This window comes from Anarhichas minor, unplaced genomic scaffold, assembly GCF_050575085.1.
Source record: "Anarhichas minor isolate MPS153535 unplaced genomic scaffold, ASM5057508v1 ptg000004l, whole genome shotgun sequence".
NCBI lineage: Eukaryota > Metazoa > Chordata > Actinopteri > Perciformes > Anarhichadidae > Anarhichas > Anarhichas minor.
This window is the reverse complement of record NW_027466450.1, coordinates 6,879,164-6,892,788: the sequence shown is the minus strand read 5'-3', so window position 1 is coordinate 6,892,788 and position 13,625 is coordinate 6,879,164.

The window sequence follows — 13,625 nt, the reverse complement described above, 5'->3', positions numbered from 1 at the left end:
TAACAGATCTGAGTAGCCTACTTCATCCACCACATGCCAATATAAACATTAAAACAATTTTTGGTCATTAATCTGCCCCTATTCATGCTGACTGTGAAAAGACTGCTTCCTAACACTGTTTCAATACAAGAGATGGGGGAACAAGGAACGAGGACTCAGTGACTTACATTGTAAAGAGGAGGAACAATCACAGCACCCAATAAAGCTTCATGTAAGCATGTGAGTATTGTATCAAAATAATGTTTAAAAATGTAAAAACAATCCTTTAAATAAGCGACGCCACACAAAGTTACAAATGCCCACTTCATAGTCACTGTATAATGTGAAGGTTTATGGATATATTCCATAAGTTCTGTTCTCCTCATCAAAACATTCACTCTAATTACATCTACTTAAGCAATTTTGTTGAGGGAAAAAAATAAATGTTGTGCTTAATTGCATTACTATCTGGAAGGCAGAAATATGCAGAGCGAAAAAACGTATAGCAACGTGAGGGAACTGCTAATTAGTCCGATATTTGCTTTGCATTACCAAATAGCACATTACGCCCGCACAGATAGGAGGCTAAAGAGAGTGAGGCTTCTGTTCTTGAAACTGTAATCAAACAAAGACAGATGTACAGATAAACACTAGAGGGAAAGTTTGATATAATTGTTCATCTGCTCTCTGTTCACACTGATTCTTCTTCTGGGAGAGATCAGGCTTGTTATAGACGCTTCCTTCTCTGTGATTTCACATCTATAGGCGACCAGGTATCAGATAAAGTGCGTATATCTGCAACCACAATACCTACTGATAAGGTTAATAAAAACGGTTCAAATATTACAATAGCATGAAATGTGCGAGTGCTGAGATATTCATGATGGGGTATTGTGCTGCATTTCAAAAGCTTATATTTACAAATCAGCCCATTACAATGTGCTCCGGAAGCCTGCTATTTCTTCTCTTTCTGTGCACAATAAGGTTCTGTTTCATCTCATAATTTGAAAGTTTATTGAGACTTTGAAGCGGTCTTTTGAAAAAAAAAAAAGAGAGATGCCCTTTAGTCCACAATAACACTTTAAATGCTCTTTTGCCTCCCATTTTCACATGAACAATAGGAAATTATGTTGAGGGAAGAAAGAAAATCTTTTATAATGAATACCACATTTAGTGATTGCAAATAATTGCGTTAAGTGGCTTATTTGCCTTAGGTCGGGGTGGGTGACTACTGTATAACTAATATAAGAATCTGAACCCTCACTCTCACTGATGAGGCCTATTCACAGCTCGGCTGCCCTGTGCCCCCTCCCAGCTTCTTATGCTCCAACCTGATGAGGAGTGTGTTGTTAAAGTTTCAAAGCAATGATTTCACACAGGGATATTCATCCCCCTGTATGGAAGTAACGGACCGCTGCTGCTTCTGTTCTAAGTCTGGAGGAGGACAGTGGGAGCTGAAAGACGCACCAGAAATGGTAGAGCAGCATGTTATGAACAAAATGTGATCAGTGCTACGACAACTACATTACCGGGTAGAAAAAAAGCTAATGTGGATTCAAGGAAACGGCATTAACTGAATTAGTGGACGTCGCAAATTTAAAAAGTCACAACAAAAATGTTATTTAAAGCAAGAAAAACTTTTAAAATGCTATTTACTCCTATTTTGTGTTTTATTTTGCATTACACAATGTTTAGTCTTCCTTCACCAATATGTATGACTGAATTAGATTTATAACTATTATTACAATATAGCATGGATTCAACTGACGCCAACATTGACTACAGCTTTGAGATACTTTACTTAAGTATTTTACATTTTTCTGCTCTTATATTTTAATCTCCTACTTGACTGCATTTCAGAGGGAAATGTTTTTAATTGATTTTATACACTATTTATCTGTCAATTACTCCGTAATTACTTTACAGACTTTATATACAAAAACACACGACCAGCCTATAAAACATGATTATTTGTTATACTGTAGATTAAGTGACCCAAAAGTAGTGAAGTAGTTAAAATTAGCTCGACGTCCACCAGCTACATCATTAACATGCTGCTGACATATTAATGCATCTGTAATAATATAATACTATTTTTATGTAACACTTCGAAATGGGGCATTCGGCATAATGAGTCCTTTTTTTTGTCCTGCTAATAAAACTTTTACTGAAGTAACAATCTCTTCCCGATGCAGGACTTTCACTTTTAAAGGAATATTTCGACACCTCTTTTTAATAGCGTAAGAACAAAACAGAGACCAAACCTGAATAACTTTATTTATTGCTCTAAAACTGACAGAATAAACCCCCTTTTTGTGATTTTGTTTTGTGCAATTCATGTCATATATCTTTCACTCTGGCCTGCAGCCAACTTTAAAAACAATGTGAGTTTATACATTCCAAATCCCAACAGCTGTAAAGAGGCGAATGCAATATGTTTTTCCAGTTTGTCGTACCTCACACTAAGCTGTGTGCATCTTTTTGCGAGTGAAATGAAAACTTTGTAACATAAACTTCACCACAAAAAAAACAAGGTTTTCCACGTGTAGTCAACATCTGTTTATCTCCTCTGAACACTTTGGCAGGGTCTTGAAGCAATCTTTGGAAATAAATTGTGCTGTCTATTATTCATGGACACACGCCATGCAACACGAAGCCTACTATAAACACAGTTTCAACACAAAAAACTTGATCTGTTTTGTTTTCCGGGCTGACCCTTCCCATTTGGCTGTGCTCGGTTACAGTTAACCTTCCAGAAAAAGGCCTTCGTGGATTATTAGCAGTATTCTGGCTGATGGTGGAAAACAAAAATATAGAAATGATTGCGCACATTGTCCTCCATTTGAAAAGAGAGCCCCAGGGAAATCATCAAGAGAACAAAAAACAAAACAAAAAATTAGGATGCTACAATAATTACTTTAGGGTATCCAGTACTCTCTCATGGAATATATCAGTGGCCACCATGTCTGGGGTTTGACCCACAGTTGCTGCAGAAACCTCAAGCAAACAAGGGACAATAAATGAATGTCCCATTATGGACCGCTTAGACAGTCCCTGGATAAAGGAAATAAACCTGCACAAACTGACCACCTGGACAGTGACCACAAAGACACGACTCACAGTCAACCGTATTCTGTTAAAGAAAAGAAGTTGACATGACTTCTAACTCTGTAGACAAATGAGGATAGTGATGTCAACCAGATAACAACAGGAATGATTGTATTATCTGGGGAAACCAATTTTAATCTGTAGAATGTACAATTTAACATTTTACATAAATGTCACAATTATGTTAGATTTGAGAAAGATTTAATGTGTAACATACCAACTATCAATTCAATTCAATGTAGCTTTATTGGAAAGACAATTTGCAAAAAAACAACAATGTTGCCAATAAAAATAATAATATAAAAGTACACAATAATATTAACATAAATATTAACACAAGATTAACATAATGTCAATCGTACCATATGTTGTCAAATATCCCTCAGATCTCCTTTTAACTTTGTGAATTAACATATATTTATGATTTAGTTTTACTGTTTTGCTGTCAAATACTGTATATTATCCTTCGCTACATGAGTCTTTTTCGGTAAATACCGTAATCAAAAGCAATTAAAAATGTGTTTTAACGTGATTTGCCAACACCACCAGCTCCTCTCTGTCAGACTAACAGGCAGGGAGCTGCTAACAACTTGGAAACCCACCAGATTGGATGGAGTTTATTAATTAGTAGAAGTGCAAATAAAAACAAACAATATTGCGTGATTTAAACAATGTTTACATTACACCTTCTGATTGTGTATGCAGAGTGAAAACACAGAAATTGTCCAATGTTTGCTAGCTAGCTATTACCTATTATTTAGTTCATTATTTAGAGCTATTTAAGTATTGATACTATCCTATTTACTCTTTGATAGAAAGTCAGTGTTCAGTGGGATATCCAAAGTCCACAGGCTGCATGTTGGGACAACTTTAAATGGAACATTTGGTGGAAACTTAAATCCGAACAACAACACCTTATCACAAGTGAGTCACATTTTAATATGAATGCACTCTGCAGGAACTTAAGCACATATTTTGGCAGCGGTAGTGTCACACTGAGCTCACCAGGACTGTAGTATAAAGAAGAATATTTCCTGGCAATCATCTTTAAATACACCTGACTGCATTTCAGTCTGAATTTACAGCACATTTACTAGAAATACAGCTTGTTTCAAATTTCACAAATGATAAACACGACTTCCAATAATTCATATACTGTGCACGGCGATTCTTTAATTTTAGATTTAACTGAAATTAAAAATCTTTCATTCTTTGTGAACCATTTAACAACTAATAGAAATATTTGTGACAAATTCTAACAGATCAGAAAGTTAAATAATGTGTGGTATTGGGGGTGCAGGAGGGAGGAAAGTTTTGCAGTTCATATACAGGTCATGTAGTCACCGTAGGAGTTAGCACTTAGCCTATTAGGACTAGTGCCTCAGCAGCACGCAATTAAGTGTCTCGGTGCAAAATGAGCACTCAGGTCATGTTTAATGGGCAGAGAGCTAATAAAGGTTGGGCTGAGCGGGAGGAGAGGTGACTCACCCTACAGTACACTACAGGTGCTGCAAAGACAAAAGCTGGGAGGGCCGCTGGTCGCCGTGCGGACTCTGACTGTCACCCTATCATCAGAGACACACCTCATCAGGGGCTACGAGCCTGCAAGTGCACACAAACTGAAATATGAATCTTGTCTTACTGTGCAGGACTCACATCAGCAAGCTGAGAGTATTACACAGAAATTACAGCTTACATCCATTTGAAGACAGATATTAACATATTAATATTGTCATTAATAGTCATATACATGCACTCAAATGATGAGTGTCTGTTCTGATGTTCTGAATGTGATATTTGCTCAAGCTGGCACAAACAGCATGACTGTTGGTGTTGTGCATCGCGTTGGACGTTCATCAGCTGCAGCTACGTGGTTCATATGTTCCCAGTAATAGTGTAGACAAAGAGACAACATGACACGTAACATAAACCTTAGAGTCGATACTTTGCTTTTAATGGAGAAAGATGAAAATATCAATACCAGCTCATTTACAAATGTGTTGCGTTGCCCAGTTACTTATAGTTAATTGATTTTAACAACCACAAGGGAGAAGTAGCAAGAAATCAATTGAAGGGCCAAGTTAAGTGACTGCATGACAGCTCATATTGTGGCCAATTTGACATAGTCTAATCTGAAAAGACAATAATCCAAAGAAGACATGGCAGGAGTGAATATTACAGCGGCGTTTGACACTCCACCTCCCTCCACAACAGAAATACCAAGCTGTCTGCCGAGAAAACATGAGATGAAGTGGAATAAATTCTCCTGGTAAATGTTATTACAAACAATATGCCTTCGTGAAAAAGAAAGAGGGAAGAGCAATCTGCACAGACTGACCATTCTGCGAACCGTTTATCAGCTTGAAATGCTATTTCATGCATTAATACTCCACAAACCGCATTCCCCCCCCCCCCCCAACACTTTCAATACAAAAGCCCTCCGATTTATGATTACCAGTCAACTAAGCAATGCCTGTGGCCCCCGCCGACACACCACTTCCTTTTTACTTCCCTCGACGGCAGCTCATCTCAGGGCCCCTGCAGGTTCAGAGACAAGACTGTCAGGGTAATGTGATCAAGGTGGATGCAGGCTGAGAGAAGCTAAATCGTGGCTGGGGGATGACATTCTTTGATTTTTAACCATTACAGAGTTTTCATAGAGCTGCAGTCAATTTATTTTATTTATTCTAATGAAGAGCATTAGGAGTGCCATACTGTGCTGCACTGCACATTGATCGCCTCGTTAATCACACTTTGCAGACACTCGCAAATCAAGTTCTAACAGCAAGCACTGAATCAAGTGCAATGAAGCATAAGCTCCTTCACAATTTATGATCTTTCAAATTGCATCTTTTCAACCATTAAATTGCAAGATACCATAAATTTTTATCCTCTCTTCTTCATTCCTGGTATTGATTCTGTCGTGTGAAAAATAGAAGAGTAGTAAATTCAGGCAGTTAGACAGAATTTAAGCCTTGTCTTCGGAAAGGAAACTGAATGGCACAAGGAGGGCTGTTAATTTGCCATCGAGAACAAATATCAGGTGTGATAAAAATGTAAAAGTCCAACAGGGGCTTCAAAGACGTGGCTGAGATGGGTTTCAGTCCTCTACAACCTTGAGCTCTTTTACTTCACTACCTCTGAAATGCCACTGCACCTTCAGGGTCTTTTACCATTTTTTAAGATTAGGTACCTGATGTGCTGAAGAATTAGAATTAATACAGAGTCATATGTCGTCCTCACCATATATGAGAGAATGACGAACAGACAGTCGCAGATCCTGCAGCTTTTAAAGAAGGACAAACCGCAAGAGGTGCTGAGGACACGAGTATCAGCAGCCCATATATATGATGTTATATCTGCATTCACATGTATACAATATCAATCTTTCACGTACTTTTCCGGCCCTGAGCAAAAGCGATTTGAATATAGAAAAAATCACCACAAACTCAACACTGGAGTGGTCATTACATTTGACCTGTGAAAATCTAAAATGGTTCTTACCTGCCCCATGCTGCTTTCAGAAAATGGCATAATTGTTCTGAGATTGCGTCTCACTCACACCAAGCTGTAAGGAACACTTGTCAAACAATACAGTCAAATTAGTTCTCTGTGATTGAGCAGGTTGAGGATCTATCCGGTACATTACATGACTAGGAAAAGAAACAGAAGCGAAAGAGTCTCAATTTGTGCGATAAAGTAAATGAGAGGCGAGAAAACCAGTCAACAGCTTGTGTGAGTGAAGGATTAACCTCTTCACATCTGTACGGGGACCAACTCTTAAGTTATGATTGTAAAGAGAGCCTGCTGTTACATGTGGCATGAAAATAAGAATGCCTGCAATATAAGGCCTCGTCTCAGAAGTTAGACACATTTTCTTTTGTCTTGTTCATGCTGAAGGAGAACTGCAGCTTGAAGTTTCAGATACATGAATATCTTCATGTAATGTGAGGAAAAACAGCAACGGTTGATCCTTTCAAGTTTTAAAAAGCTAAAATAATTCAAATGATTTAGCAGATCAAAAAATGACATTTCCAAATGTCTGAATCATTTTGTTTACTCCTTGGAACTGTGGAGAAGAAAGCCTTCACTGACCTCTGCACAGTGAGGAAAAGCAGGGCAGCCTTAATCATATAGTGTGCCAGACAACTGCTCTGAAAAGGTGAACAGTTAAAACTGCAGCGGCATGGCCGACAGGCGTGGAAGATAATGCTGCTCCAGTCACTTTCATGAGAGGTACAGCCCAACTCAGACAGCACAAAATGTGACTCCACATCCTGAGAGAAGTAACGCTGGTGAGGCAGCAAAAGCGCTTTTGACACAGACCCTCCCCAAGGGAAGCAGAGGAAATAGCACGTAAGGAAAACAAACCATAAGAAAAGGCATAAAAGCTCACAAACATTGGATTGATCAGACAATTACAACCCATCTGGCTTGTTAAACTCAATCTGCTATCACACACAGGCTGGCAGTTTGGCTTTTTGCAGTTGGACTGTTCCCAGACCTGCCAACAGCTGAAACTTAAAAGACGAGTCTGGTGAAAAGCTATGTTTTTCTTATTATCAACAAATCCCATGAAGAAACAGAAACAAACAATGAGTTGATTCTAATATACAAGAAAGGGCAACAAGGACTGCATTTTATATGAGAGATAAAGGTTTTTAATGTTGACAGAGTGCGGATTTATGTTATTTTGTTATTTTACAGATCCAGCATCAGTCCTGGCAGTCCCACTGATTTGTTTGTATGGTAATTTGAATATGACAAACAGGAAGCAACTGGGCAACACTGTCAAGGTGGCGAGTGAAATCGTTTATGAACAGCAACCTTCTTTGTCAGACATTTCCAGACAGCAAATCACACGGACAGACAGCACCAAGTGCATTTATCTGCGACTGAAAATAGTCCCGCAAAAACACCGTTATTGCACTTTCAGTAACGTTTGCTCAAATCACAACCTTTTTTCAAAAAGGAGGCTATATATTTGTGACTCATTTTAAAATACTTACGTCTTCAGTAGGAACAAATGGGCTTGGGGAAGCGGGAAAGTATTTGGTCTCGTCTTCAGATTTGTTGACAATAACACAAATATAGTACATCTCCATCCTTATTGTTTAAGCTGCAGGAATCCGAGATGCAAGTTTAAATCTAAGCAGGAGGGCACTTCATCTGAACACTGCTGCCAAAACACAACAAAACAAGCACCATGTCTGGTTCTTGATGTGATGATCCATAACTAGGGGCTCTTGTGATGCTCTGCACTGATCTATAGTCGCAGCTGAACTCTCCATAATACGGCACGTTCCTCTTGTAATGATTCAAATAGAAAACTGGACCAAAACACAGTCTCACTCTATAGGCAAGCACATATCAACAAGCACACAATAGTGCACTCAAAAAGACACTTTCACCAGGCCAACAAAGGGAGATGCTACGAGGTATGACAACTTCTTGTGAACGACAAAATGCCGCCTGACAAGCTTTCAAGGGATGGTTGAGCTCTGGCAGATTACAGAGATCTTTATCTTTTCATAAAACGGAGTGCAGCATTTAAGTGCCAATGACTGAGAATACAATCTGAATTGTAAAGTGTGTCACAGCCATTACATGGAGATGTAGGGCCAGTAATGGTGAGAGTAATTGTGTGATGACAGTTTCACTGCACAGTGACATTCTCCAGGGCATTGTCATCATCCCTGACAGGTAATACGGGTCCACTGGGAATTGGGTATGTCTTACAGTTGGAGTTTCTTCTTCATAAACACCCACCAACCCCTCAACCCATCCTTACTTACAGCTTTGTCAAACCCCAGAACTCGCAGTGGCTTTTCAATATAGCTGCAGGTCTGTGAGTGAGGTAATTAGATGTTAATGTGAAATAATGGAATCATGGCGGGTTGGTACATAGGGAGAAATGCAGACCTTGGCGTGATCTCTGAGTGAAAAGCACAATTGCTTAAAAATCAAAACATGCTGTCAGCGGCTCACCTAAGCAGCAGAAAATGCCCTGACTACATTACAATGGTAATTGCTCTGACAAAATTACCTTGTCTAAGATGAGCTCGACCAGACATCTGAGACATGCATGTCGATTGGCTCAATTTCATGATCATTGGGAGGCTGAAATCAAGGCCTTTATGTGAGAGAAAATCAACAGGGAAATTGACATAAACATCTCGTCGGAGGCATTACGCTGAATGGTGGAGGGAGCTTCAGTTTTACACTGCATTGTTACGAATCCATTTAAAGTGAAGCTATACTTTAAAAGACCCATTCTTCAGATGGAAACTGAGTGTTTGAAAACTGTAAGACGTCCATACGCGGTAAGTGAAAATGAAATACTGTGCATTAAAAATGTATTTGATATCTTGATTAGAAATCAGAGCATGTTGCTCCCTCTAGTGGCTAATTCACCTTTTGTGTAATTAATAAAATGCGTTGACTATAATGTTTACTTTGTACAGCTGGATGTCAGATGTGAGAGTTACTGTTGCCTTTCTTTTGACTGCTGCATTAGATGCCAAACTTGTGCTTTGTGTGTTCCAGAGTAACAAAGGAGGTTGAACCACAGTCAAGACTGACTGAGATGACTTAATAAACAAAAACATAGCATCATACATGGACTCCACCTTTGATTGTTGGTTGTGGCTCTTTCTGTCTGGGCTTTTCTTCACACGCAACAAAACGGGGAGAGTTAAAATGCCTCTCGTGTCTGTGATCTGATGAGGATCACCTTCATCCATTTGAAAGGTGATTTCCGAGCAAAATTGTTTCTCCGAACACATGCTGCTTGAGCCGAGAGCACATTTTTCCAGCATGTTAACAAACATGTAATTTCCATAAACACGTCCAGTAATTGACAGCTTGATTTGGGCTCTGCCAGGGAGCTGACAGACAGTTCTTGGCTGCTTTAATGCAGGCTGCACAGACTTAAGGCCTCACCAGGCTGTAATGAGCTTCTCAGGGCTTTGTCTGGATTAGACCACCAAGACTCAGAAAGAAATATCACACAGATCCAATTCAACATTCTTTATCTTGTTGGATTATACGACGCACTGTAATTCAGAATTACAGTCAAATTAAAAAAAGAATTTCCACTAATTTCACATTTAAATCGAAATTAACCGCGATAACAGGAGGTGACGAGTCAGCCTTTCACAAGGCGCCTGCAGATACCAGAGAGTAAGATTCATTTTTAAATCCTTTTAAAGATTAAATGACAAGAAATTCAAATCATGCAGTATCTAAAACAGAAACAGAATTGCATAGGTGTAAAGGTAAACATCAGGTTTATGGACTTTATGAGCTATAAAAAGACTTTAATGTGAAAATCTATTTTTGACGGAAAGAAAAATACATAAAAGCATCAAAAATGTTTATTGTGGAATTAAGAGTTCAAATATAATAAAAATGTAATGATTTTTAATATCTGATATTTGTAATTCTGAATTGTTTACATTTTGAGACTTTTTAGGAACTTGCAGCATTAATGTATCGAACTGTAACTACACAGTTTATTTCCTCAATTTCTGTTAATGCCAACACTATATCAAACAACGTAAACAAATGCTTCAATACGGAAGTTGCTGCAGGGTAAAGTATTGATATTTGCTGCTGTGGTTGCTTCAGTGGACTCTATATTGAACCCTGCAGTATCGAGAGGCAAAGGTTGTGCTGCTTGAACACCAGCAGCCCATTCAAGTCTATTCTCCTCGTAAAAAGCTGTGGTTCAAGAGCAGCAGAGAGATGATGGCGAGGACAAGAGGGAAAATAGAGTCTGATAAATCTGTATTGAACAGTGAGTGAAGGATGTTAATACATATTAATGGTGACTGAAATATTTGCAAGTGAATACACTGGCAAAGGGGATTAAACATAACTCTCCATAGAAGGGGAGGTATCATCACTCCCATTCTGGCGTGGGACTCGGCCGTATCAGATCCATCCCCATGCACATTGCCAGCAAACACTAAGCCCTTATCTCTCCACTGGGCCTCTCCGGAGAGTTTACAATTTCTCGCTTCGTTGGAGCCTGAGCTGAGCTTGTTACTGGCACAAAGGCTGAGAGGTGGCCTGGTTGAGAGCACAAAGCCGCCCTCACCTCTGGACGGATACATTTCCCTCAGATAACGGACGACTTGTTGGACAGCGGCACTACAGTGTCCCTATACATTAGTATGACAGCCACACATCCCCTGCAACGTGGGACTCACAACAAAGTTCAGGGTTAAAAAAAAAAAATACACGACACACTGACATGGCTTCAGTAGACAATCCTTATTAATGAGTCGCGTTCGAGGTGGCGGAGGGACATGAACTCAGCAGATGTCCGTCTGGTCCCTGGGAGACACTTTACTGTCCCGCCATGGGCCCTATTCTCTGAGGGCGCAAGCATCAGAGACAACGTCCCATTTGCTTCTGGGCTGATTGCGTTAACTCCCAAGGGGATTAATGATAGGAACACAGACATGAAATTTAGGGTAAATGTGCCTTTTAACCACACCAAAATGTATGTTAGGTCATTTGTAGACGAATGAGGCCATTTAGTAGTTAAACCTATATCAGCGTAATGCCCATATACATTTTCCAGCCCTCTGAAACCTCTTTATCCAGCTGTACTATGGAAAGCACACACACTGCTATAGATATCCGTTAGTTGGTCATTTTACAGAAACAAGCTAAATATGGCTTGTTTTCAGAAAATATGCCTTTATTTTTCTTCAACTTCTATGGAAAATGAATTGATGTGAACATGGTATATGATTCATGTGCAGGTGAGTCACAGAACATTACCACCCTCTGAACATAAAGGTACACTTCCCGGTTTGTGACCAATTCTAAAGAAATAATTATTTCTTGAGCATTCATTGCCTCACTAACCCAAAGCTACACTTACTTCAAATGTTTTTATGTTGCACTGTCTCAGACCATAGAAAGAGACAATTCTAAAACTGAGTGATTACAGATGGATGTGTGGGTCATAATACTACAGAAACTGCACAGATACATCTCTAAGTGCTTTGTTGAATAAAGGTTTGCACGACGTGGCCTTGCTTTGCTGCAGCGAGCACAACGACAACATGAAAAATGCAAGTTATTTCACTTTACTTTATAAACGAAGAGAATGCCATTATGGTTCCAGTAGGTTTTAAGTTGACGGCTAATATTGGATTGCTGCTCGTCTTACAGTAGGTCTCCAAGTCACAGTAATTTCAGCAGACATGTTGCTGAGACAGCTCCGGCATTGTTTTCTGGAACACAGTGAAATTCTATTTTCAGTTTTACTTGGTGCAGTAATTATCTGCATTGTTGGTGAGAATAAAGAAAATAAAGTGCATGAATATGTGCCGGTCAATTGGATTCTGTCAGTTCAAGCAGAATTGGGTACACAAGCGAGCAGCTTGCCAGCTTGTAATAACGATGGTGTTTGCGTGGAACAATTTCCTCTCTAAAACAGCTCATCAACAGCAGAGAGAGTCTGTCACCCAGGGTATGGAGTGACAAGTCTTCTGCATCTCCGTCTGTTATTAACATGTCTCTTACGACAAGCTCAATTATCTGACACTGCCCGTAATTTCCATTCCTTTTTCTGGCACAATGTAAAGTTCCTCTCCTTCATTTTCAAAGCTGGTCCTTTTGGATCCGGCGAATACTGATATAAGACATGTGTGGGAGGAGGACGTGAAAACTGAGGGAAAAACATCTGCAAGTCGGAGCGAAGTTGCTGCAGGCTCGCAATGCAAGAGGCCTTGATCTCTTTTGATATTTGTTGTTTTAAAAAGCCTGAATGCTAAACATTTCTATTACAATAATGTTGTTTGTTGGTTTTCGTGTCAGAAAAATACGCGAGATTTGCTATTAGAGTGAGCAGCACCCACACCTTCCTGTAACTTTTGTGACATAGGGTGATATCAACACTTATCAAGTGCTCAGAAAATACTAAATGGACCTTGTGGTGAGATTGTTTTGTTTAAGGAGAGCAGATGTGAGAAGTCTCTTCCAAGCGATTGCTCACGATGCTACTGATGTTCACTGTTAACTAAAGCACAAAAGGATTGTTGAAAACGTTAATCAGACCAGATTTCAGACGGCTTTGCAATCAGAAAGCTGTGAGTGTGTGACGTCTGTGACCTCCACAGTTTTGATCCCTGACCTGTACGTAGTGTTGCCGCGCTAATTTAAATGTACAATAGTTTATAAAAGGATTGCACTAATGAAAAGGAAAGAAAAAAAATATATAAATGAAGTTGAAGGTGCTTCCTAACAGCAAGTCTTGATTAACTAAACAATGTAGAAGCTTTTGATTCATTCTAATGAACCATTCAAACACCTTTTCTTTTTAACAGAACACCCTAATGATTATTTTCAGACTGTACAATCTTGCAATCATTTTTGAATAAATCAACTAAAATAGAGGATGAATGCCTTTCAAATGACTGACCTCGTGTTCTTCATATTTTGACATGGAGAAAATCTGGGTATAGACACTTTTACAACCTTTCATCTTCAAGATATTTTCTTTTCGGCAAGCATGGTCC